The sequence below is a fragment of the Podarcis vaucheri genome (genome assembly GCF_965113315.1).
Source record: "Podarcis vaucheri genome assembly, chromosome: W".
NCBI lineage: Eukaryota > Metazoa > Chordata > Lepidosauria > Squamata > Lacertidae > Podarcis > Podarcis vaucheri.
Window position 1 is genome coordinate 6,282,339 of NC_138757.1, and position 25,270 is coordinate 6,307,608.

The window sequence follows — 25,270 nt, forward strand, 5'->3', positions numbered from 1 at the left end:
GAGAACATTGCGTCCATTGCTTGATAAAAAAAAATTAGGTCTTTCAACGCATCGTTCCCCGTTGCCATCAGGGGTCTGATCCATTCCCGCGCCCCATCCTGCAGATGTCCAATAATGTACGCCACTCTCTCCCTGTCATCAGTAAAGTCGCCTTTTTGTAATTCCAAAGCGTATTGAATTTCAGTTCGGAAAGCATTGTAGTCATGGGGCTTCCCTCCAAACCTATTTACCAGCCCGGGGACCTTCCTCCCTATCGGGGTGGACCTGACCTGTGCATCCTGAGCCCGTCTCTCCTCCAGCCGCGCTGACAGCGTAGCGACATGTGCTTCTAGGTCTCGATTCCTCTCAACCAGACCTCGCACCATGGCTTCTTGCTCCGTCTCTCCGGCTGGTCCTGTCTAGCTCATCGTGCTGCCTTCCCCAGGGTGCGCCCGAGCAACGTCAGAGACTCACGGATTGCTGTTAGGTTTACAAGGGGTTGCTTGTGCGCAAGCAGGGCAAACCTCTCCCTGGCTGGCTGCTAATGTAAACTTTATCTGTCCGGAGAGCCACTCACCCCTGGCCGCCTCAATCGCTGGCAGAATCCGTGAGTGGGCGTTTCTTAAACTTCTTCCAGCAAAGAAGTTCCTTGATGCCCAGTCTCCGCCTTCCCTCTCTGCATGAAAGCCTTCTGCGCAGAGAGGGCGCGGGCAGCGGAGGACCCCTTCCTTCCCCGCTTGTCCCAGGCAAGGAGTCGTGGGACCGCCTCGCCACATCCGACTCCTGCACCCCCTCTCCACTGGAGCTGCGTTTATTCTCTTCCCCAGAAGAGGAGCTGCTTCTCCCGATCCCTGGGGGCTCTCTATAATCCCTCTGGCTTTTGCTCTCTCCCTCCGGCACTGATGGCAGTTCCCTGACAGTATGCAAATAATTTATAATCATTGATTAATAATGAAATAGGTCTATAATTTTTTAATAGGGTCAAATCTGAATCTTGCTTTGGAATTAATGGTATATATGCTTCTTTCCATGTCTCTGGGATTTCGCCTGATCTTAAGATCTCATTAATAGTGTCTTCTAGGGGAATCACAAGCTGTTCACCCTGATTTCCCTGTTTTTGCTTGGTTTATTGCTTGTGACACTTGCTGCACTGTTATTTGGTCATATAAAAGTCTGAGCTTTTCTTCTTTTATTTTTGGTAAGTTACTGTTTTTTTAAATATTGATCTATCTTACTCTTGCTCTCATATTGAATATTATGTTTGTAATAATTTGATTGCTTGTTTAACTGATTCTTTCTTTGGTTTTTTAACTAATTCTTTTTCTAATATTGCACCCAAAATTTCTCTTTTCCTTTTTTCTCTTAATTTCTTTTGAGTTGCATTTTGTTGGACAAACAGTCCCCTCATCATTGCCTTATTAGCATCCCACACTACTTGCTGCCTCGTACCCACGTTAAGATTCAAATCAAAATAGTCTCTAAGAACCTTTTTTGCTTTTTCCAAAAATATTTTATCATCTAATATGCCTTCATTCAATCTCCATCTAAAGGAGGATTGATTTTCCTTTTGAGAACAAATCTTAACCAGTTATATGATTGGTTTTTTTAATGGGCCGAGCAACTTGTTCTATATCAAATAGTTCCAATGAGTTTTAAGACATTGAGATTTGGCTCCAACCTAAGAACGCCATAGCATTAATTGTTTATTAATTCTTGCTTGCTTTGGATTTTTGTAGAACTTGGACAAGTTGAATGCGAGGACAGCACACTACACACCCCTTCCTTCTGGTTGAAATCCCTTAAAAAGAGAGATTGGCAAGTATGTAAAATAAGACAAGATAGAGCTTAAGAGTAGATTTTCCCCACATGGTGTTCCTTCTGTAATCTGGGGGAGGTAGGTTAGTTATTAAACACTTGGGAAAGGCACAAATGAGGCTTAGATGAACACAAGTTGTGGCTGGGGCTCCACTGCCCACTTTAACTCTTCCAGGATTTTCTCTGGAGGTGACAGCCATTACCATCCTCCATGCACATCAGCCAAGTGCACATAAGTGCAACTTGTTTTGCCCCCGTTCTTCCCTTTTCAAGGTTCAAAAGGATCTGCATATTGGCAATTGCACACCATTTGGTGCCTGAAATGATTGCCGCCTGTATACTGACTTGCATACATTGGTCCTTACATATTGCTTTGTATCACAGCTGCAGAGTTTGGGGTGCTGGATATTCTGTTTACCCTACTATTATGTTTTGGAGGATTTTTTATTCTTGCTATATACCTGCCAGTTACCGTAGTTTCTTTGTTCTATCCATGAATGCTTTTGTTTGGCACAATGTCTCTTAACCTTCACTGTGCCATGTAATTTATAATTTAAAAATTGTTAGTCACAAACTGTTTGCTAGTTAGCAAACAGGTAGGAGGGTAGGTAAAAAAGGGTTGAAGCTGTGTTACTAGAACCGTATGCCAAAAAAATGTGGCATACAGTATCAAGCACAAAATTAGCATCACAATTCAGTATTTCCATGGACACTGGATCCTGCTTGAAATCCCTAGTTGCGGGTAATGCTAATCTCAAAGTTTAGGTTATTAGTATGTCTTGTTTTAAGGTAGATTTGGGTCCTAATTCAGGTTTGTTCTTTGAAGAGCAAGCAGAGTCCACACCTATATAGATTGTTGTTAACAGTCCCTGTGGTTCTCTTCCAGGACGGGCTTCATCAATCTGGACAAACCTTCTAACCCTTCTTCCCATGAATTGGTGGCCTGGATCCACCGCATCCTACGTGTTGAGAAGACAGGGCATAGTAGCACATTCGACCCCAAAGTGACTGGGTGCCTGATTGTATGCACTGAGCGAGCAACACGCTTGTCTCAACAGAGTGCAGGTATACCATCTGCTTTGTCTCTTTATCAAGCCTAGAAGCATATTGCTAGACATAGAAACAGCACAATCACCGGTATGGTGAAAAAAGTAAATTAAAGTGGCCTCTCCTGACTACTCTTCTGTCGTCTTCCAGGCAAAGAGTACAGTGGTGCCTCGCAATACGAAAAGAATCCGTTCCGCGAGTCTCTTCGTCTTGCGGTTTTTTCGTCTTGCGAAGCAAGCCCATTAGCGGCTTAGCGGGCTTAGCGGATCAGCTGATAAGCGGCTTAGCGGATCAGCTGATAAGCGGCTTAGCGGATCAGCTGATAAGCGGCTTAGCGGATCAGCTGTTAAGCGGCTTAGGGGATCAGCTGTTAAGCGGCTAAGCGGCTTCGGATCAGCTGATAAGCGGCTTAGCGGCTTGGGAAAAGGGGGGGGGGAGAAAAAACCCCGCAGGAACTCGCAAGACATTTTCGTCTTGCAAAGCAAGCCCATAGGAAATTCGTTTTGCGAAGCACCTCCAAAACGGAAAACCCTTTCATCTAGCGGGTTTTCCGTCTTGCGAGGCATTCGTCTTGCGGGGCACCACTGTATGTGGGAATTGTTCGGCTGCACAATGCAATTGAGAGTGAGGTTCAGCTGTCAAGGGTAAGTCTCTGCTAGGCAGGAAAATTTGAGGTAGGGGATGTGTGGGTGGTCATGAACATCAGTGTGAATGATGGCAGTAGAAACTTTTCCCATATTAAATTTAGCTGTAGGAGTTATGATTATAGCAACTATTTCTTCACATGGATATCAGGGTAGCATGCAGCAGGCATGAATGTTGTTTAAAATGCCACAATAAATCACTGTTAAAATAATCACAAACAAAAACTAGATGCAAAAACAAATCAGTATGTTTCAATTTTCAAGAGTAATTTACTGTTGCTTCAGACCAAAAGTGGTAGCACAAAGCAAATTGTCGCTTGTTTCACTTTCTGCTGGGTAGATACCTTTCTAGGACCCACAGGTATGCTGTTCTGGGTTCCATGGTGGAAAAAAGGCAGGATATAAATTTTTAAAAATGAATACATATTTTTTTGGCTTATAATCTTTGGAATGTTTCTCTTTGTTGTGAATCAGAGCTCAAATTGCCAGTCTCAGTCTGTCCTGTTTGCTATGGGAAGTATACTTTGGATGGTAGTTCTGTGTCCCTTGAAAACTGTTCACATGTATGGGAAGGGACAGTGTTCTGGGATTGTGTTCTAAGCAGAGTGATGATGCTGTTTTATCCATTCGCTGAGTGGTGCTGTTCTATGCTTCCTGCAACATCAGGATTTCTGTTCTAGGTTCTTGGTGCTGTGCAGCTTCCAGCTACCTACAGAGTAGACATAGAGCAAGCATAATTGAGGCTCCTTTTATTTGGGCCTTGGTTTTCTAAGATTAATGACAGCTCTGACTGCCTATAGCCGCATGGTATTGAAGCCACCCTTGTCATTGCTAGAGATGCTGGGGGGGGGCGGGGGGAGGGGCAACAACAACAAAGATTGATTTAGTGGTCTCTGATCTGGGAGCAGGTTCATAGCTACTTTAAAGAAGTTGAGCTGCCTGCATGGTGGTGGTTTCTTTAAAGATCAGTTGGAATTTCCCAGGAACATTCTGTGCATACTTGTAAAGCAGAGTGTGCACCATTGCTCAGCACTGCAGGTAGCAATTTGAGTTCATTTTGTTCTTTGGTAACCTTGGTGATTAATGATCAAACTAGTTGAGTACAGCTCCCTGCTTTCCTTGATTTAGCCATATGTTTTGCCAACTCATGGTTTTGCATTACCATAACTGCTTTAACTTAGTCTTAGCATTAAGCTTCTTAAGACCACATCGTACCAAACCAAAGTTAAATATACTTGGTGAATGCAGTTGATAAAATGGAGCTTGGTGTGTTTGGGGAAAAGACCTGAAATTTCATTCTTCCTTGCATGTGTCAATCGTGTATTACCACAAGGGTGCAAGCATTTTAAAGTGGTATCTGATTTGCTTCCTTCTGCAGGCAATAGAAACGCTGACTGGTGCCCTCTTCCAGCGGCCCCCACTCATTGCTGCAGTGAAGAGGCAGCTGAGAGTCTGAACAATCTATGAGAGCAAATTGGTAGAATATGATCCAGAAAGATTGGGTAATGAAACTGTTTTATATGATGTCTGCAGTATCACTGGCGGGGGAGCGCACTGCCCCCGGCAGCGTGATCCCAGTGGGATGCCATCGCAGCTGCCCCCCCCCACGCGCTGGGTGCAATGCCCCTGGGACATGCACCAGCCACGCCCCCACCTGCTCTCCGCCCCCCTGGTACCAGAACATGAATATCCGCCACTGTGCAGTATGACTGGTTTTCTTTTAATGCACACTTTGAAGGGCTGTGGGTGGGAACCAGGGACACTCCAGATACTGTTGGACTATAGTTCTCTTCATCCCCCACCATTAGCCATGCTAGCTGGGGCTGATTGAAGAGTGCACCAGCATCTGAAGGGCCACAAGTTAATGTGCCTTAAATCATGAGCTTATGCTCAAATCATATCTGCAAAGCAGAAGCTGAGCTTTGAGAAATTGAAAAAAAAAATATTCTCCCCCCCCCTCCCGGAAACCCTTTCTAGGTTACTTCCTAAGCCTCTCCAGCCTTTCTTCTCCAATTTTTTATACACTGCTCTGGGTGACTAGATCACTTCCTTGACCGGTGTGAAGTCTTGTGTTTTCTTGGGGTGTTTCCTTGGGTGTCTAACTTGTGGACCTCCAGTTGTTCCTGAACTACAGTTCCCAATAGCCCCAGCCAGCATGGTTGATGTTCAGGTACGATGGGAGTTGTAACTCAGCAAAATCTGAAAGGCCATAGGTTAACAACCCCTGGTCGGAGGTGTTTACTGAACCAAATGATGCAAAACAGATCGCATAGCACACAGTGCAAAGATGACTTAAATCTATCACCCAATACTGATGGCTCATGGATGCTTTCTGTTCGAACTCTTTTAAGTCAACAGAACTCCATAACTCACACATCTGCTTTGACTCTGCCCTGTTCTCTGGTATCTTCTGGGTGAGCTGTGAAGCTGGGACCTATATCCGGACATTGTGCATGCACCTGGGCTTGTTGCTGGGAGTTGGAGGTCAGATGCAGGAGCTCCGGCTAGTGCGATCCGGGGTCATGGGAGAGAAGGTACGTTGCAGGGTATGCGTCAGAGCACATGATTGTCACTACCCTAAGTGAGTAGAGTAGAGTTCAGTAGAAGGCTGATTCCCCTGTTCTGGTAATTAAACTTTGGGAGATTGAGTAGTTGGGAGATGTCAAAGACAGGAAGCTTTGTTTCTGCCAGTTCTCTCCCCCAACCCACAAAAATCATCCATGACCCCTATGAGACTAATTGCACAGAAACCATTATTGACCATTTGTTACAGGTGAATAAAACTAGTGTGTTATGCCTACCGGCATGGTTGCTTGAGAGCGAACAGGCAAGATCCCCACTGGTCTTTTTAAAGGCTATATTATTGGTGCAAAAATATTTACAGTGCAGAAGGTCTCAATTCCATGTCTTGCTCAGTCACTAACAGAATCTGAGAATGGGCGGTCCTTAAACTTTCCCCAACAGAGTAGTCTCTTGACCCCCATCCAACGCCTCCCCTCTCTGTGGTTAAAGGGGGACCTGCCTCCCCCCCCCCGCTTTGCTCATGCACGGTGTCTTGGCTCTCTCTTGCATCCTCCAAGCCCTGCATACCTTCCCCACTAGAGGCGGGGCTTCCCTCCTCTGTGGAGGAAGTGCTGCTTCTCACGATCTTTGGAGGCTCCCTGTAACCCAGCTGCCCTTCCACCTCTCGCCTCTGAGCTGATAGCAGTTCCCTGACATCCACCCCCTCCTCAAGACCCCCCCCCCAATTGGTGGGGTCTCTAACTGTCTCCTCCTCCTGAGTGTTGGCGGGCGATGGAGGAAAACCCCGGAAAGAATAGTCATCATCCTCCGTGGATTCAAAAACTGCTTCCCATCCTCCCGTGTTTCTCTCAGCTGGTTGGACGTCCCAGTCAGATTCCTCCCCCTTAAACAATTCCCCAACCTCGTCCCCGGGTCCTTCCTCCTCCCCTGAGGGTGGGAAACCTACGAAGTCCTCCTCCTCGTCCGTGGGTCCGAACACCACTTTCAAGAACCTCGCTTGGGGTTTCGGCTTATGTGGGAACAAAGCATGGAACTTCTCCACCAGATATTTAGATTTAGATTTAGATAAATTTACTGTCATTGTCCGTATATACACAGTATACACAACAACGAAAATCAAACACCCACCCAAAGACCGGGTTCACATATACATTTGCACGTATCTCCGAACTCTCATCCTATTTAAACATAATCTATAAAACATAACATAATCCAGAATATAGCATGACCTATTAAAAGCATAACATAACCTAAAACCTATCTCATTCCTTCTACTCCCTACTTACTAAACCTTGCAACTGGCCCTGAGATCGTAGTTTAGTGCAATCAGAGCTCTTGGATAGAAACTATTCAGAAGGCGTGTGGTTCGTGTTTTCATTGTCCTATATCTTCTGCCCGAAGGCAATAGTTCAAAGAAGTTGTGAGCAGGGTGGGTGGGATCTCTCAGAATATTATGTGACTTCTTCAAGATGCGAGACGTGAAGATCTCATCCAGGGTTGGTAGTCGGAGCCCAATAACGTTCTGGGCAATTTTAATTGTTCGCTGTAAAGCTTTTTTATCCGTTTCAGAGCTGCCCCCATACCACGATAATATACTATAGGTTAAGACACTCTCGATGGTACTATGATAATAGGACAGAAGTAGGTGCTGGGATAGATTCAGTCCCCTGAGCATTCTCAGGAAATACAACCTCCCCTGCACCTTCCTCACAACCATATTAATAAGATATTCCTCTGTGATGGATCTTGCGGGAACCCACGTGTTTTCTGAGCTGGGTTCCCCCTCCCAGGCCACCAAGTACTCTACCTGGTGCCCTCTCCACCTGGAATCGAGTATTTCCGTTGCTTCATTACAGCGTTCCCTCTCCTCTGCATGTGGATGGGTGGACACCCCTTCCTCCCTTCCTGGGAAGCCCTGCCCCTCCCTGTAATGCGAAAGCAGGGAGCTATGGAACACCGGATGTATCCTCATGCTGTCCGGCAATTTCAGCCTAAATGTCACTGGTTTGACCTGCTGGATTAACTCAAAGGGCCCCAGCCGTCTAGGCTGCAATTTTTTGCACCCCCCTCTTAAGGGCAACCCCTGGGATGACAACAACACCCTGTCCCCCACCTGTATGACCTCCCCTGGCCTGTGGTGCCTGTCTGCCTGCTTTTTAGATACTTCTTTTGCCCTCTCCAAATTCAGCTGGAGTTGCTGGTGCAAAGCCTCCATCTCTTCTGTGAATTGCTCTGCCGCTGGCACACTCCATTCCTCCTCCTCGCGCCCTGGGAAGGCCCTGGGGTGACACGCGTAGTTGGCCATAAAGGGGCTCATCCCTGTGGACACATGTTCAGCATTGTTATATGCAAACTCAGCTAGTGCCAATTTCTCTACCCAATCATGCTGCCTCTCACTGACGTAGCAGCGTAGGTACTGCTGCAATATGCCGTTCGCTCTCTCGGCCTGCCCGTTGGTTTCTGGGTGTCTAGCCGTTGAGAAGCTCACCTCCACCTGCAGCAGGCTCATGAGTTTACTAAACTGTCTCCTGCGATCGGAGACGACCCTCAGTGGAGTCCCATGCAGCCTAAAAATGTGATCCGTGAACAGCTTGGCAGTCTCCTCGGCTGTCACCGCGTGGGAACATGCCACAAAGTGGCACATTTTGGTCAGTAGATCAACCACCACATCACCGCTGTCTTTCCCCTTGACTTGGGCAGATCTGTCATAAAATCTATGGACACCACCTCCCAGGGCCTCCCTGGTGTCGGTAAGGGTTCCAGTAACCCCGTCGGTGCTGCTCTTTCCCCTTTGGCCCTCTGACACCTGTCGCACCCTCGGACATATTCCCGTACATCCTCCCTTACCTTGGGCCACCAGAACTGTCTGGTGACTAGTAGCATGGTCTTATGCTGCCCAAAATGCCCAGCTGTGGGGTTGTCATGGAGCTGTCTAAGGATTTTTGCCCTCAGTGGCTCCCCTGGTACATACAGTGCCCCTTTGTAGTACAAGAGCCCTCCCTTTTCCTCAAAACCTCCATTTCCCTCTTTTCCATCTCTAAGTTCCCTAATTTTAGTCTGAGCGAACTCATCGTGTCCGGTGAGCCCAACCAGTTCTTTCTCCCCTGTCATTGCTCCCCCACATGACCATCTGTCTTCTTGGAACATTTGCTTGGCCACAGGTGGTCCTTCCCCTACCATGTACTCTGGCTTCCTGGAAAGTGTGTCCGCTCTCACACACACACCCCGGGACGTACTATATCTTAAAGTTATATTGAATTTGGGCATAATGTGACCAGTCTCGCACCTTGTTTTTTAGTTTGTCCAAACTCTGCAATCTCCAATTATCTCCGATTTTTTCTATTATCTCGCAATATTTTGCCCAACCAACCTCCATATTAAGTCTTTTTGTGGCCTTTGCCTCTATTGGTGAGAGCCACCTCGGTGTTTTATTTTCGAACAAGTCCTTATATTTAGTCCAGACAATAAATAAAGCTCTCCTGACAATGTGGTTTTTAAACAATTTGTGAACCTTTACCTTGTCGTACCACAGATATGCATGCCATCCAAAAGCATTGTTAAACCCTTCCAGATCTAGGACATCAGTGTTTTCTAGTAAAAACCAATCTTTCATCCAGCAGAAAGATGCAGCTTCATAATATAACCTTAAGTCCGGCAGGGCAAATCCCCCTCTTTCTTTCGCATCTGTTAATATTTTAAATTTTATCCTGGGCTTTTTGCCCTGCCAGACAAACTTCGAGATATCTTTCTGCCACTTTCCAAAACATTCCACTCTGTCCACAATCTGTAGGGTTTGAAACAGAAACAACATCCTTGGCAATACATTCATCTTTACGGCTGCTATTCTTCCCAACAAGGAAAGTTTTAGTCTTGACCAAATTTCTAAATCTTTTTTGTTTTCTGACCAACATTTCTCATAATTGTCTTTAAATAAGTTCAAGTTTTTACCAGACAAATTTACCCCCAGGTATTTCACCTTTTTAACCACATTTAGCTCCGTTTCTTTCTGAAACCCCTCTATTTCTGAAGGTGTCAAGTTTTTCCCCAAAACCTTAGTTTTTTGTTTATTCAGCTTAAATCTCGCCACCCGACCAAACTCGTTAATTAGTTCTAAAGCTCTTTTTGTACTAGATTCTGGCTCCTGTAATGTTAAAACCAAATCATCCGCAAAAGCTTTCAGTTTATATTGTTTCGCTCCGACCTGTATTCCTTCCACCAACTGGTCCTTCCTAATCACATTGAGCAGCACCTCCAGGACTGAAATAAATAAAAGAGGGGATAAGGGGCACCCCTGTCGTGTCCCTTTTTCAATCTTAAACTCTTCTGTCACCACATTATTCACTATAAGTTTAGCCTTTTGCTCTGAGTAGATTGCTTCTATACCATTTTGGAACGCCCGTCCCACTCCCATCCCTTCCAAATTTTTCTTCATAAATTTCCAAGAGATGTTGTCAAAGGCCTTCTCTGCGTCTATAAAGATTAACACTGCTTTCGTGTTCATATTTGTCTGCAATAGTTCCAAAATATCAATAATATTCCTGGTGTTATCAGACATATGTCTACCAGGGAGAAAGCCTGCCTGATCTTTATGAATTACCTCATTTAAAACCTTTTTAAATCTGCTTGCCAGAATATCAACAAAAATTTTATAATCCACGTTTAGGAGTGAGATGGGACGGTAGTTCTTAAGATGAGACTTTTCAGATTCCACTTTCGGTATCAAAGTGATGAATGCTTCTTTCCACGATTCTGGTGCCCCCTTCCCCTCCATAATCTGATTGCATACCTCCATTAGTGGTTGGATCAAATAGTCCTTCAATGTCTTATAATACTTGGAGGTAAGTCCATCTGGGCCTGGGGATTTACCTAATTGCATATTCTGAATGGCACTTTCAATTTCCTGCTGTGTTATCCTATAATTCAGTATTGATTGTTTCTCTTGTGATAGCTTTTGTAATCCATTTATTTTTATGAATTGGCCTATCTCAGACTCTGCCTGGGGCCCTTGAGTAAATAATTTTTTAAAATATCTCTGAAAACACTTTCTAATTTCTTCTGGTTTCTGAATACTTTCTCCTTCAACCTCCAGATTGGTAACAAAGTTCAATTTTTGTCTCTTTTTCAACTGCCATGCTAATAGTTTTCCACATTTATTTGCTGATTCGAACGATCTTTGCCTCATTTGTTTAATTTTCCACTCCACTTCTTGGTTAATCAATTTCGCATATTGTGTTTGGTGAAATTTAATTTCTCTTAGCACTTCTTTTGACTTTGGATTAAGTCTGAGCCTCTTTTCACCGTCTCTTATCTTCTCTAATATCTTATTATATCTTCCTGCTGCCCAGGAAGACTCCCCTGTGGTGAGTGCCTGAGGGCCCTGCTCTTGCCACTTACCATCTGGCTTGGGGTGGGGCCTGGGGCCTCACAAGGACTGCTCTGCTGCCCAGGAAGACTCCCCTGTGGTGAGTGCCTGAGGGCCCTGCTCTTGCCACTTACCATCTGGCTTGGGGCGGGGCCTGGGGCCTCACAAGGACTGCTCTGCTGCCCAGGAAAACTCCCCTGTGGTGAGTGCCTGAGGGCCCTGCTCTTGCCACTTACCATCTGGCTTGGGGCGGGGCCTGGGGCCTCACAAGGACTGCTCTGCTGCCCAGGAAGACTCTCCTGCGTGAGTGCCTGAGGGCCCTGCTCCTTCTTGCCACTTACCACCTGGCCTAGGGAGGGCCTGACAGGCCTCACAAGGACTGCTCCTGCCACTTACTATCTGGCCCAGGGTGGGGCCTCACAAGGATGGTTGTTGCCATTGATGCTGCTGCTGCCCAGGAGGACCCGGAGGAGTGCAGAGCTCTTTTTAACATGTTTTGTTTTTGTTTTTTAATATTTCCCTTTCCCTTTCGATTCTATATATGGGGGTGGGATGGATGTTTGGGTGGGCTGGGGAATTTGTTGGATTTTGATGAATTTGTAATTTTTGCAGTTTTTGTTTGTATTGTTTTATTGTTTTCTGGGTTGTTTTTGTTTTTTGTTTTTATTGTTTCAAGGTTTTATTGTTCTAGGCTGCGAAAGAATAATATTAATTGCCATCAATGGAGGTTACTATGAGGCCTGGGATTGCTACCGTGGAGGGGCGAGGGAGGTATGGCGGTGGGGGCAGATGTTACAGGCGAAGGGGATCGAGATATGGATACGCTCGTACCCTTTCCAATCTGCGCCCCATCCCGAGGGACGAGGGTAGGGTGAGCAAGGATTACTCACCTCCGTCACTGGTGCTGTGCAATGCCAGGTCTATAGGCAATAAAACCGCCACCCTGCGAGATTTCTTTATCTCGCAGGGGGTCGACCTGGCTTGTGTGACGGAGACCTGGGTGCGCGAAGGGGCAACAGTTCCCTTACGAGAGATGGCGCCCCCGGGTTTCTCTGTCCTCCACCAGTCGCGGACTGTGGGCCGGGGGGAGGGGTGGCATTATTAATCCGGGAAGATTGTCCTTTCAGGGCTCTACCATCGCCATCGATCCCCGGCATCGAATGTGTTGGCCTAGTGTGGGGCTCCGAGGAGAGCTTGGATGTCTGGCTGGTGTACCGGCCACCTAGCGCACCAGCAGCCACCCTGTCAGGCCTATTGGAGGCGGTGGCCGGCTGGGCCTTGGAGTTCCCTAACCTATTGGTATTGGGGGACTTCAACATCCATGCTGATGCCACTCCCTCCTCACAGGCTCTGGACCTGGTGTCTTCCATGGCGACACTAGGGCTCTCCCAGTTTGTTTCGGGTCCCACACATCAAGCAGGCCACACGCTGGATTTGATCTTTGGCGTCGGTATAGATGTGATCATGTCTCCTTCGACGAAGGTGCCATGGTCTGATCACTACGCTCTGAAAGCCAGGATTGACTTTCCACCCCCACCCTGCTTAGGTGGCGAGCCAATTTGGGCTCGCCCGCAGAGGCTGATGGACCCTGAGAGATTCCGCCAAGCCTTGCGGGACCTTGCTCCCCCTGGCGACTCATTGACTGAGCTTGTTGAGGGCTGGAATGCCCAGCTCCTGGCAGCCATCGATGAGATCGCACCTAAGCGCCCTCTGCGACCCCGCAGAAACCGGGCTCCCTGGTTTACCGAGGAGCTCCGGAAAATGAAGCGGGACCTCAGACGGCTAGAGCGAGTATGGCGGGGTGCCCGTGACGGAGCCTCAAGAACATCTTATAGGGCTTTTATGAAAACCTACGAGATGGCGGTGAAGGCTGCTAAGAAGTCATACTTCTCGGCCTCCATTGCATCCGCTAGCTCTCGCCCAGCGCAATTATTTAGCATAATCAGGTCTTTAACGTCCCTTGAGGGACAGCCAAATTTAAATAACAAATTGACACACGGCTGTGAGGCATTTGCGAGCTTTTTTGCGGAGAAGGTCTTGTCGCTCCGCCATGACCTCCCTGCCAATTTGGATACAATAAAGGAACTGGAGGCCCCTCGACTGTCCTCGGGTCCAGTATTGGACCACTTCGACCAGATATCCCCAGCCGATGTGGACAGACTCCTCCGAGCTGGAAAGCCCACCACTTGTCCTCTCGACCCGTGCCCGTCTTGGCTGATTAGAGCGTGTCCAGACGAGGTGCGGGCCCTCCCTTGGCACAGGGACATTCCCAGGGGAACTGAAGGAGGCAGTGGTGCGCCCACTCTTAAAGAAAACATCATTAGATCCTTTAGATCTATCCAATTACCGCCCGGTTTCGAATCTTCCGTTCCTGGGTAAGGTGATTGAGAGAGCGGTTGCTGAACAGCTTGGTGGGTTTCTGGATGAAACATCGGCTCTGGATCCATTCCAGTCCGGCTTCCGCGCTGGTCATGGGACCGAGACGGCTCTGGTCGCCCTAACAGATGACCTTCGTAGACAGCTGGATCGAGGAGGGTCGGGGCTGCTGATTCTTCTAGATCTATCAGCAGCTTTCGACATGGTCGATCACAAACTTCTGGACCACCGCCTTGCCGACGTGGGGATCCAGGGCACAGTCCTTCAATGGCTGCGCTCGTTTCTCTCTGGTCGGGGACAGAGGGTGGCGCTTGGGGGGGAATTGTCATCGCGCCACTCCTTGGTGTGTGGAGTACCTCAGGGTGCGATACTCTCCCCGATGCTTTTCAACATCTTTATGCGCCCCCTCGCCCAGCTTGTTCGGAGTTTTGGGCTGGGTTGTCATCAGTATGCCGATGACACCCAACCCTATCTGTTGATGGATGGCCATCCTGACTCGGCCCCAGACACACTGACCAGATGTTTGGAAGCTGTGGCTGGATGGTTACATGGGAGCCGGTTGAAGCTAAATCCTTCGAAGACAGAGGTCCTGTGGCTGGGACGGGGCGATATGGGATTGGGGGGGCAACTCCCATCTCTTGCGGGGGCGCAATTAGTGCCAGCACCGTCCGTTAAGAGTTTGGGTGTAATCTTCGACACCTCCCTTTCCATGGAGGCGCAGATTGCAGCTATAACAAAGGCGGCATTTTTCCATCTCCGCCAAGCTAAGCAGTTAGCTCCTTACCTCTCTCGCCCTGACCTAGCCACTGTGATCCACGCGACGGTCACCTCCAGACTGGATTATTGTAACTCGCTCTACGTGGGGCTGCCCTTGAGACTGACCCAGAAACCCCAGCGGGTGCAGAATGCTGCAGCGAGACTCCTTACGAGGTCTTCGCTGCGAGATCACATTCACCCGGTGCTATACCAGCTGCACTGGCTCCCGGTGGAGTACAGGATCAGGTTTAAGGTGCTGGTTTTAACCTTTAAAGCCCTATATGGCCTAGGACCCTCGTACCTACGGGACCGCCTCTCCTGGTATGCCCCACAGAGAAACCTACGGTCTTCAAATAAAAACATCTTGAAGGTCCCAGGCCACAGAGAAGTTAGGCTGGCCTCAACTAGAGCCAGGGCTTTTTCGGCTGTGGTTCCGATCTGCTGGAACACTCTGTCACAAGAGACCAGGGCCCTGCGGGACTTGACATCCTTCCGCAGGGCCTGCAAGACAGAGCTGTTCCACCAGGCCTTTGGCCAGGGCACAGCCTGACTCCCTCCCTCGGCAATCTTCGCAGAGCTCTGGCCCAATGGTTGCTAGTGGCTTGAATTAATTAATTTTTATAATGAATGATTTTAGAATGTTGTTTATGTTGTACTTTTGTACTGTTTTATTGTTGTTAGCCGCCCTGAGCCCGGCTTCGGCTGGGGAGGGCGGGATATAAATAAAATTTATTTTTATTATTATTATTATTATTATCTTTTTTCCCATTCCAGAGTTTTTTCTTGATCGCATTCTGTTGAATCAGAAACCGTCTCATGACAGCTTTAATTGCGTCCCAGATTGTTCTCTTTTCCACCAAAGTGTTCAAATTTATCTCAAAATAGTCCTTCAACGTTTTTTGGGCCTTCTTTACAATCTCTTGATCTCTAAACAAGGTGTCATTCATTCTCCATTTGAAGGATCCAACTGGTGTAAGTCTCAATTCCATTTTCAAAGCATTATGGTCGGAGCAAGTTTTGGGGCAGATTTCTATTTTTTTTGTCTTAGGTGCCAGTCCTCTAGATATCCAGATTTGGTCAATTCTTGTCCATGATAGGTGGGCCTCAGAAAAGAATGTTCCTTCTTTACCTAAGGGGTTCTTTGTCCTCCATATGTCGGTCAAGTCCATATTGTCAGTTAGTTTGAAAAAAGTTTTAGGTAGTCGGATGTCAGGGAACTGACATCGGAGGAAAGGGAAGTGGTAGGGCTCCCAGAGACTGGGAGAGAGTCAACAGCCAAAGCAAGGACCAGCAGGGGGAGCGCGGGGTCTCTGGAGGGGGATCTCAGTAATGCTGAGAGAGACGCAGCAGCCCAGGCAGGAAGCAGCAGGGGAGAGAAAGGGGTGAGAGACACTTCGAGCGAAAATAGCGGGGAGGTGTCAGAAGCAACTGCAGGGAGACCTATGCTTCGCCGGAAGCTGTCACGTCGTGAGTCCAGGAGACGCGTTTCCGTTAAGGAACTTCTTTGCTGGAAGCGCTTCCGCAGACAGCCACTGTCGGACTCTACAAGTGACTAGAGCAGACATGTCTGAGGAGCTCTGTCACACACAGAGGTTTGTGGGGTCGCACAAACTCTGAAGGGGCACTATTTTAAGCACAAGCAGCTAATCATCCCCTGATAGCAGTCCGACAGTCTCTGTACGCTGCCTGTGCAGGAGAAAGCATCATGAGCGACCCAGCAGGAGCCGGAGCCGCAGGGGGTGGAGCTGGTCCAAGCTTGGAAGACAGATACCGAGCATTGGAGGTCCAACTTGCGCTGCAGACGGCGAGGCTCGAGGAGAGGAGGGCTCAAGATGCAGACAAGAAGGGGAGAACCACTCAGTTCCCCAGAAAGGTACCAGGATTAGTGCAGAAGTTTGGGGGGGACCCCAAGGATTACCATGCCTTTAGGACTGAAATGCAATATGCCCTGAATGTGCAGTTTGATGAGTTCCCTGATGAGGAATCCCGAGTTGCTTTCGTAATTGGGCATCTTGAGAAGGGGGCGCGAGATTGGGTTCGACCCCTGATGGCAACGCACAACGATATCCTGAAGGACACTATGAAATTCTTTCGTGCAATGGATATCATGTTTTCCAGCGATATTGAGGAAGGGGTGGTGCGCAGACAGCTAATGGCTTGCAAGCAGGGAAGCAGATCTGTCCGTGAGTACTGGACTGAATTTACCATGCTGATTCACAGATTGGGGTGGGATTTATCGGCAGCACCCATTCAGATGCTATTTGAAGAAGGTCTTTCTTCAGCTGTGAAAGACGAGCTGGCCAGGAGCCCCAGGGCGGTGTCTATGGATCAGCTGACCAAATCTGCGCTGACCATTGGAGCGCGCCAGGAGGCAAGAGCCTTGGAGAGGCGGGAAGGGAGAGGGGAACGTGGGAAGGAGTTACGCATTCCAGACATTCCTGAGCCAGCTTTCCCGCCGGCAGAGCCGATGGAAATCGGAACAGCCCGCGCGCGCGCAGTTTCAAAGCCCAGTGAGGGGGCGAAGAAGGAGGGAAAGGGAGCCCGGAAATGCTATCTCTGCCAACAGCCAGGCCACTTTGCCAGAGTCTGCCCCCAGAGGAAGGAATGGCAAGGGATGGTGGGAACTGTTGAGGGGGAAGAGCAGGGAGAAACGGAGCAGGTAAAAGCCAACGCCTGGTTGCCAGCAGGGCACTGCAGCCAGGCCAAAGAGCAGTGAAAGTGCCCCTTCCCCAAGTGCCAGTGCCAGAAGCTCCTCGACCTGCTCTAGTGATTGAAGTGTCGCTAGAGTTGCAAAATGGACACCCCCTAAAAATAAAGGCGCTGTTGGACTCAGGCAGCTCCTGCAATTTCATGAGCAAGGAGTTTGCTGCTGAACACCAGATACAGACTATCCCCTTAAGCAACCCCCTGCAGGTGACCACGATCGATGGCAGGGAACTGTTGGGAGGAGGCGTCAGCTTGCAGACCATCCCAATGATAATGAGGGTGGCAAGGCACACGGAACTGATAGCGTTTAATGTGGCCACCTTGGGAGGCGCTCCCATTATTTTGGGAATGAGCTGGCTAGCCCTACATGATCCGCTGGTGGGCTGGCATCAAAGAGTGGTTTCCTTCGGTTCGGCACATTGCTTAGAACACTGCAGGGGGGAAAAGGGGTCAGCAGGGGCCCAAGCCACCTTAGCAGGGACGGAAGTGATGGAGAAGGGGAAGGTGCCATCACAGTATGCTGATCTCAGCGACGTGTTCAGCGAGAAGGAAGCTGACCAACTACCCCCGCATAGGCCCTTTGATTGCCAGATCAATTTACTCCCTGGAGCACAGCTTCCTGTAGGCAGGTTGTATGCCATGTCAGACAGGGAGATGCAGGAGTTGCGAGCGTTCATTGACAAGAACCTGAAGAGAGGCTTCATCAGAGAGTCCAAGGCAGCGGGGGGTAGCCCAGTGTTTTTTGTGGATAAAAAAAACACGGACAAGCCGAGACTGGTATGTGACTTTCGGGCCCTAAATGCAGTGACAGAGCCGGTGGCTTTTCCTATGCCCAGGATTGATGATATTTTGACCAGGGTGCGAAAAGGAAAGATTTTTACCAAGCTGGACCTAAGGGGGGCGTACAACCTGATACGTATAAGGAAAGGGGATGAATGGAAGACCACCATGTTCACCCCTTTGGGGGCATTTGAATATCTCGTTATGCCTTTTGGATTACAAGCGGGCTCCGCGTGTTTTCAAGCCTTTATGAACCATGTACTGGGGCCTTTGCTCTACAAGAATTGCGTGGCCTTCTTAGATGACGTGTTGGTGTATTCGGAGAATGAGGAGCAACATGTGAGAGACGTCAGAGAAGTGTTGAGCAGGCTGCAAGCCAACAGTCTGTGGGTGAAACTGGAGAAGTGTCAGTTTCATACCAAGGAGGTGGAATTCCTGGGGTACCGCTTGTCAGACAAGGGGTTGGCCATGGACCCCGGCAAGGTTCAAGCGGTGCTGGAATGGAAAACACCCAAGACTAAGAAGGATGTGCAGAGGTTCCTAGGGTTTGGAAACTTTTATCGTAAGTTCATCCGAAACTTCGCTCACCTGACGGCGCCCATCACGGACTGTCTCAGCAGCAAAAAGGAGTTTGTTTGGACGGGGGAGGCGGAGCGAGCGTTTGAGGAACTGAAAAGGGCCTTCGCCTCTGACGAACAACTTCTACATGTGGATTTACAAAAAAAGCTGAGGGTCGAAACAGACGCTTCTGACAGAGCCATAGGGGCGGTGCTTCTTCTGCAGCCGGGGAAGGAGGGGTCCGAGTGGCGACCGTGTGCCTTCTTTTCGCGAAAGCTGAACAAATCTGAGAGAAACTACACGGTGTACGACCGGGAACTTCTTGCGATTTATGAGGCCTTCCGGAGATGGAGGCACCTACTAATTGGTGCACAACAGAAGGTGCAAGTGCGCACGGACCATAAGAATCTAGAGTATTGGAGAACTGCGCGAGTGCTCAACCAACGGCAGTTGAGATGGGCCCAGGAGTTCTCTAAATTTAACTTTGAGATTTGTTACGTACCAGGTCCGGAGAACGTTAGGGCGGACGCTCTCTCACGCAAACCTGAATATTTGGAGGGAGAGGGTGCACCCGAAGAGACCCATGTCATTCCCGAGGACCGCTGGGTGTGTGGGGCGGCATTGGTGGGGCTAAGGGAACTGATAGAGGGAACGGTGCAGGATGAATATGCCCAGGACAAACTCAGGGGTCTCAGGAGGGAGGGAGACAAACCCGGGGGTTTTGAGGAGAGAAACGGGGCGTTGTACTACAAGGGAGCGTTATACGTACCTGAAGGGGAATTGAGGGAAAAGGTACTCAAGCAACTGCACGATAGCCCCACAGCAGGGCATTTTGGGCAACACAAAACTATGTGGCTGGTTACCAGGGAATTCTGGTGGCCCAAGGTCAGGGAAGATGTGCGGGAGTATGTGAGAGGGTGTGACCGATGTCAACGAGCCAAGGGGGAGAGGCGGGCACCGGCAGGTTTATTAGAACCACTACCCACGCCGGAAAGACCATGGGAGGCAGTGGCAATAGATTTTATGACTGATCTGCCCAGGTCCAAAGGGAAGACAGCCATTATGGTTGTGGTAGACCTGTTAACCAAGATGGCCCACTTTATAGCCTGCTCACATGCGGTCACAGCAGAAGAAACCGCTAAATTGTTTGTGGAAAATGTGTTTAGATTGCATGGTGCCCCCTTGAGGGTGGTTTCGGACCGAGGGAAACAATTTACTTCCAGGTTCTGGAGGAAGCTCATGAGCTTATTGCATGTAGAGGTGAATTTTTCCACTGCCCGCCATCCAGAAACCAACGGGCAGGCGGAAAGAGCTAATGGTGTCCTCCAGCAATATTTGAGGTGTTATGTGAATGACAGAGAGAATGATTGGGTGGAGAAGCTGGCGTTGGCAGAATTTGCCTATAACAATGCAGAGAACGTGTCCACGGGAATGAGCCCTTTTTTGGCCAATCACGGGTGTCATCCCCGAGCCTTCCCAGGGGGGGAGGGGGAGAACTGGAGCGTTCCAGCCGCAGAACAGTTCGTTGAAGAAATGGAAGCGATCCATCGCCAGCTCCAACTTAATTTAAACAGGGCGAAGGAGGAATATAAGAGGCAGGCAGACAAAACCAGAAGGGAAGGAGAAAGCATTAGGGTGGGGGACCAGGTGTGGTTGTCCACCCAAGGGTTACCATTTAAAGGAGGTTGTAAGAAGTTAAGGCCCAAAAGGCTGGGCCCATTTGAAGTCACGCAACAGGTCAACCCAGTGGCTTTCAGACTCCGGTTACCGAACCACATGAAGTTGCACCCAGTGTTCCACAGATCATTGCTGTCACCGTATATAGGGGACAGAGAGGGGAGGGTCAATAGGGGACCAGCTATGGAGGAAAAAGAACACAGCTACCATGTAGCGGAGATTCTCGATTCCAGGTGGAGGGGAGAGCAAGTAGAGTATTTGGTAATGTGGGAAGGGGAGCCGGAGTCGGAAAACACCTGGGTCAGGGCAGAGGATGTAGATGACGAGGTTTTGATTGAAACTTTTCATCAGAGATTCCCTCGGAAACCCCAGCCAGTGGCGAGGTTCCGGAGGGAATACTTCGCCACCACCGACGAAGAAGAAGAGTTGGAGGGGTTCGCTGATTCCGAGGTGGAGGAGGATTCAGCGAGTCGGAACAAAGACCGATGGAGGGAAATGTTCGAGACGTCTGAAGATGAAGAGGATTCTTTTAGGGGTTTCAGCTCCTCACCGCCCAGAGGAGAGAGTAGGGGCGGGGGAGAGGGGGGCCCTGGAGGGGAGGTGGATGTCAGGGAACTGACATCGGAGGAAAGGGAAGTGGTAGGGCTCCCAGAGACTGGGAGAGAGTCAACAGCCAAAGCAAGGACCAGCAGGGGGAGCGCGGGGTCTCTGGAGGGGGATCTCAGTAATGCTGAGAGAGACGCAGCAGCCCAGGCAGGAAGCAGCAGGGGAGAGAAAGGGGTGAGAGACACTTCGAGCGAAAATAGCGGGGAGGTGTCAGAAGCAACTGCAGGGAGACCTATGCTTCGCCGGAAGCTGTCACGTCGTGAGTCCAGGAGACGCGTTTCCGTTAAGGAACTTCTTTGCTGGAAGCGCTTCCGCAGACAGCCACTGTCGGACTCTACAAGTGACTAGAGCAGACATGTCTGAGGAGCTCTGTCACACACAGAGGTTTGTGGGGTCGCACAAACTCTGAAGGGGCACTATTTTAAGCACAAGCAGCTAATCATCCCCTGATATCTGCCATCTTTGGTTAAGTTTTGATTTTGTGATTTGTCCATATAGGTGGAGACCACCCCATTCATATCTCCCATCACGATGATGTTAGTATAGTCAATATGATCCAGCATTGTCTCATGCAGCTTTTTGTAAAATTCCGATTTCCCCTCGTTTGGTGCATAAATTCCTACTATCAAAAATTTTTCTCCTTGTGTTTGTATTTCAATCGCCAAAATTCTTCCTTGTTCATCTTTAAACAAAAACTTTGGTGATAGGCTCTCCTTTGCGTAAATCACTACCCCTCTTTTCTTAACCTTATCTGATGAAATAAATTATTGGCCTAGTCTTTTATTAATTAAGACTCTCCTGTGGAGCCTAGTTACATGTGTTTCTTGCAAACAAATAATGTCCAATTGTTCTTTCCTCAATATATGAAAAATCCTTTTCCTTTTCTCGGGAGAATTTGCGCCATGAATGTTCCAACTAAGAAGCTGAAGAGACATCCTGAATCAATTTGTCAACCAATAGGGATGGGTCTCCTTTATCGTCTAGATCTGGAGGTGGGACGGGTGCTGGGCCAGACGGAGGTGGTGGCCAAACTCCTGCTACTCCTTTCCGAAGGTCCTCCCCGTGGTCGTTCAGGAACTTTTCTTGGTCCTCTGCTGTTCTAATTCTTACTTTTTTCCCTTTGAAATTGAAAGAAAGTCCTTGAGGGAATTCCCACCTATAGGGGATTGTGTTGTTTCTCAATAGTCCTGCAAGGTCTTTGTAAGTGGTTCTTAAATCCAAAAGTTGTTTCGGTATATCTCTGAAGATTTCTGCTGTCCTTCCCTGGATCACCAATGAGTTTTTAAAGTGTAAGCCGAGTATATGGTCTTTTTCTTGCCTAGATCTAAAAATGATCAGGCAATCTCTTGGTTTGTCCTTTCTCGCCACTCTTCCCAATCTAAAAGCGGTGACAATTTTGAAGTCCTTGTCTTCAGTTAAACCCCAGAACTTTGATATTTCTGCTGTCAAAAAGCCAATCAGATCTTCTTTCTCAATTTCTGGTATATTTCTCAGCCTAAGATTGCTTTCCCGATTTTTCAATTCCAGCATGGACAGATAGGCTTGCTGTTCAGTGATCTGTCTACTCAGTGGCCTTACTTCCCCTCTTACTTCCTCAATCTTCTTTTTATTTTGTTCTGCTTTTAAATTTGCTTCTTCCGCCAATTTACGGTTTTCTACTGTTGTTGTTTGAATATTCCCTATTGCCTGTGTGTTTTGAGCAACTTGGTCAGTCAGTTTATTAATTGTTGTTGTCACTTGATCAAGTTTAGTCGCCTGTTCATCAGCTTTCTTGTTTAACGCTGCCAGCTGGTCAAGTATTTCTCTAAAGGCTGCATCCGGCCCTCCTGAAGCCATGTCCCCAAAGGCTGGCTGCTTTACTTCTCCTTCTTGCAGGCCTGTAACAATTGGAACAGATGATCTGCGTGGCTGCACAGGCAAAGTTGATTGCAACAGTTCAGTTTGTTTTGCTTTTTTGGCAGCCCTTGTTTTTGCAGCGCCACTCATTCCACAGCTGTCCAAGTATCAAGGTCAAGCTGTAAGTCCCATGGGAAAGGCAATCCAAGGCGTAAGCATTCAAACAGAAGATTTGCAAACAACCAGCAGTTCTCAGAGACTAGATATTCCACAATCCAGTAGGGGGAGCTCCCCAAAGGTTAGAAAACAAAGTAAAAAGTTTCCACCATTAAGTTCCCAGAAATATTGACAATATTTCGTGGAGTTTTATGAAAAAGAATCTTCACGGGATGGGGGTAGGACAAGGATTTGAGAATGGTATGGGTGCAATATATTCCGAACAAAAAGCTAAGTTGATTGTAAACAATGTAATAACTGAGGAACTTAAGATAGAAAAAGGAACACGACAGGGGTGCCCAATTTCCCCATTGCTTTTTATTTCGGTCCTGGAGGTGTTGCTGAACATGATTAGAGATGACCAGCAAGTTAAAGGTGTAAAGGTCGGAACCAAACACTATAAGTTAAGAGCGTTCGCAGATGACCTTGTATTGACCTTGCAGGAGCCAAACACTAGTACAAAAAGAGTGTTGGAAATAATCCAACAATTTGGGCAGGTAGCTGGATTTAAATTGAATAAACAAAAAACTAAAGTCTTAGGGAAAAACCTAACAGATATGGAAAAGAATAAGTTTCAAGAAGAGACAGGTCTGACGGTGGTTAAGAAGGTGAAATATCTAGGGGTTAATTTAACATCTAAAAACTTGAATCTGTATAAGGATAATTATGAAAAATGTTGGTCAGAAGTTAAAAAAGATCTAGAAATATGGTCAAATTTGAGACTGTCAATGTTAGGCCGAATTGCAGTGATTAAGATGAATGTATTGCCTAGAATGTTATTTTTATTTCAAACTTTGCAGATTATTGACAAGATGGACTGTTTCAAGAGGTGGCAGAAAGACATTGCGAAATTTGTCTGGCAGGGCAAAAAGCCCATAATAAAATATAAAATATTAACAGATGCAAAAGAAAGAGGGGGATTTGCCCTGCCGGACTTAAAATTGTATTATGAAGCAGCAGCATTCTGCTGGCTGAAAGAGTGGATGCTCCTCGAGAATACAAATATCTTGGACCTAGAAGGTTTCAATAATGCATTTGGCTGGCATGCATATTTATGGTATGACAAAATCAAAGTGCATAGTGCCTTTAAAAATCATATTGTAAGGAAAGCGTTGTTTAATGTTTGGATGAGATATAAAGATCTGTTGGAAAACAAAACCCCTAGATGGTTGTCACCCTTAGAGGCTAAGGCCCACAAGAAAGTTAATATGGAGGTCGGATGGCCAAAGTATTGTGAGATCTTAGAACAGGATGGAGAGAAACTGAAATTAAAGAGCCATGAAAAACTAAAACCCAAAGTACAAGATTGGCTCCACTATTATCAAATAATGGAGGTTTTCAAACAGGACAGGAAAATTGGCTTCCAGGTGGAAAAATCAAAACTTGAGACAGAATTGTTAGAACCCAATACTAAGAATTTGTCAAGAATGTATAACTTGCTGTTGAAATGGAATACACAAGACGAAACAGTTAAATCAGTTATGATTAAGTGGGCACAGGACATTGGTCATAATATTATGTCTGCTGACTGGGAAAGGTTGTGGAACACTGGTATTAAATTTACGGCATGTAGTGCTTTAAAGGAAAATGTGATGAAAATGGTCTATAGGTGGTACATGACCCCAGTTAAGCTAGCAAAAATTTACCATTTGCCTGATAACAAATGTTGGAAATGTAAGGAAACTGAAGGTACTTTTTATCATCTTTGGTGGACATGCCCGAAGATTAAGGTTTTCTGGGAGATGATATATAATGAAATGAAAAAGGTATTTAAATATACCTTCCTTAAGAAACCAGAGGCCTTTCTCTTGGGCATTGTCGGCCAATTGGTGCCAAAAAAGGATAGAACTTTTTTCATGTATGCAACAACAGCAGCAAGAATACTGATCGCAAAGTATTGGAAGACACAAGATTTACCCACCTTGGAAGAATGGCAGATGAAAGTGATTGACTATATGACATTGGCGGAAATGACAAGCAGAATTCGTGACCAGGGAAAGGAGACTGCGGAAGAAGACTGGAAGAAATTTAAGATTTATCTTAAGAACTATTATAAACTTGATGAAGCTTAGAATGTCGAGATTTTACAGAGAGAAAGGGTTGCAGTAATATAAGATCAGATTAAGAAAGGACTACGATGAATTAGGATGGGAAAAAATATTTATAAGTTGCTATAAAAATTGGGACATGAGGATGCAGAAAGGGGAGGTACGGGGAAGTCCGAGGAAAGAAGTCTATGAAAGGACATTTTGAAATTATATTTGTTTGTTTGTCTGTTTTTCTTTTATGTTTGTTTGTTATAAAAACTTTTGTAAAACCAATAAAAATTTTATAAAAAAAAATAAGTTCCCAGAAAACAATAGAGAAGGAAATTAGGAGAAGAGAACCT

The 25,270-nt window shown here is 47.3% G+C and overlaps 1 pseudogene across 1 annotated transcript in view; it reads left to right on the forward strand.

Annotated features, from left to right (window-relative positions):
- The first annotated feature begins 5,724 nt into the window (after nucleotides 1-5,724).
- Nucleotides 5,725-25,270, forward strand: part of LOC309523252 (H/ACA ribonucleoprotein complex subunit DKC1-like) — a 36,628-nt pseudogene continuing 17,082 nt past the window's right edge. Inside the window, exon 1 of the transcript XR_014224651.1 lies at nucleotides 5,725-6,019. The product of XR_014224651.1 is annotated as an H/ACA ribonucleoprotein complex subunit DKC1-like (transcript). The remainder of the gene's footprint in view (nucleotides 6,020-25,270) is intronic.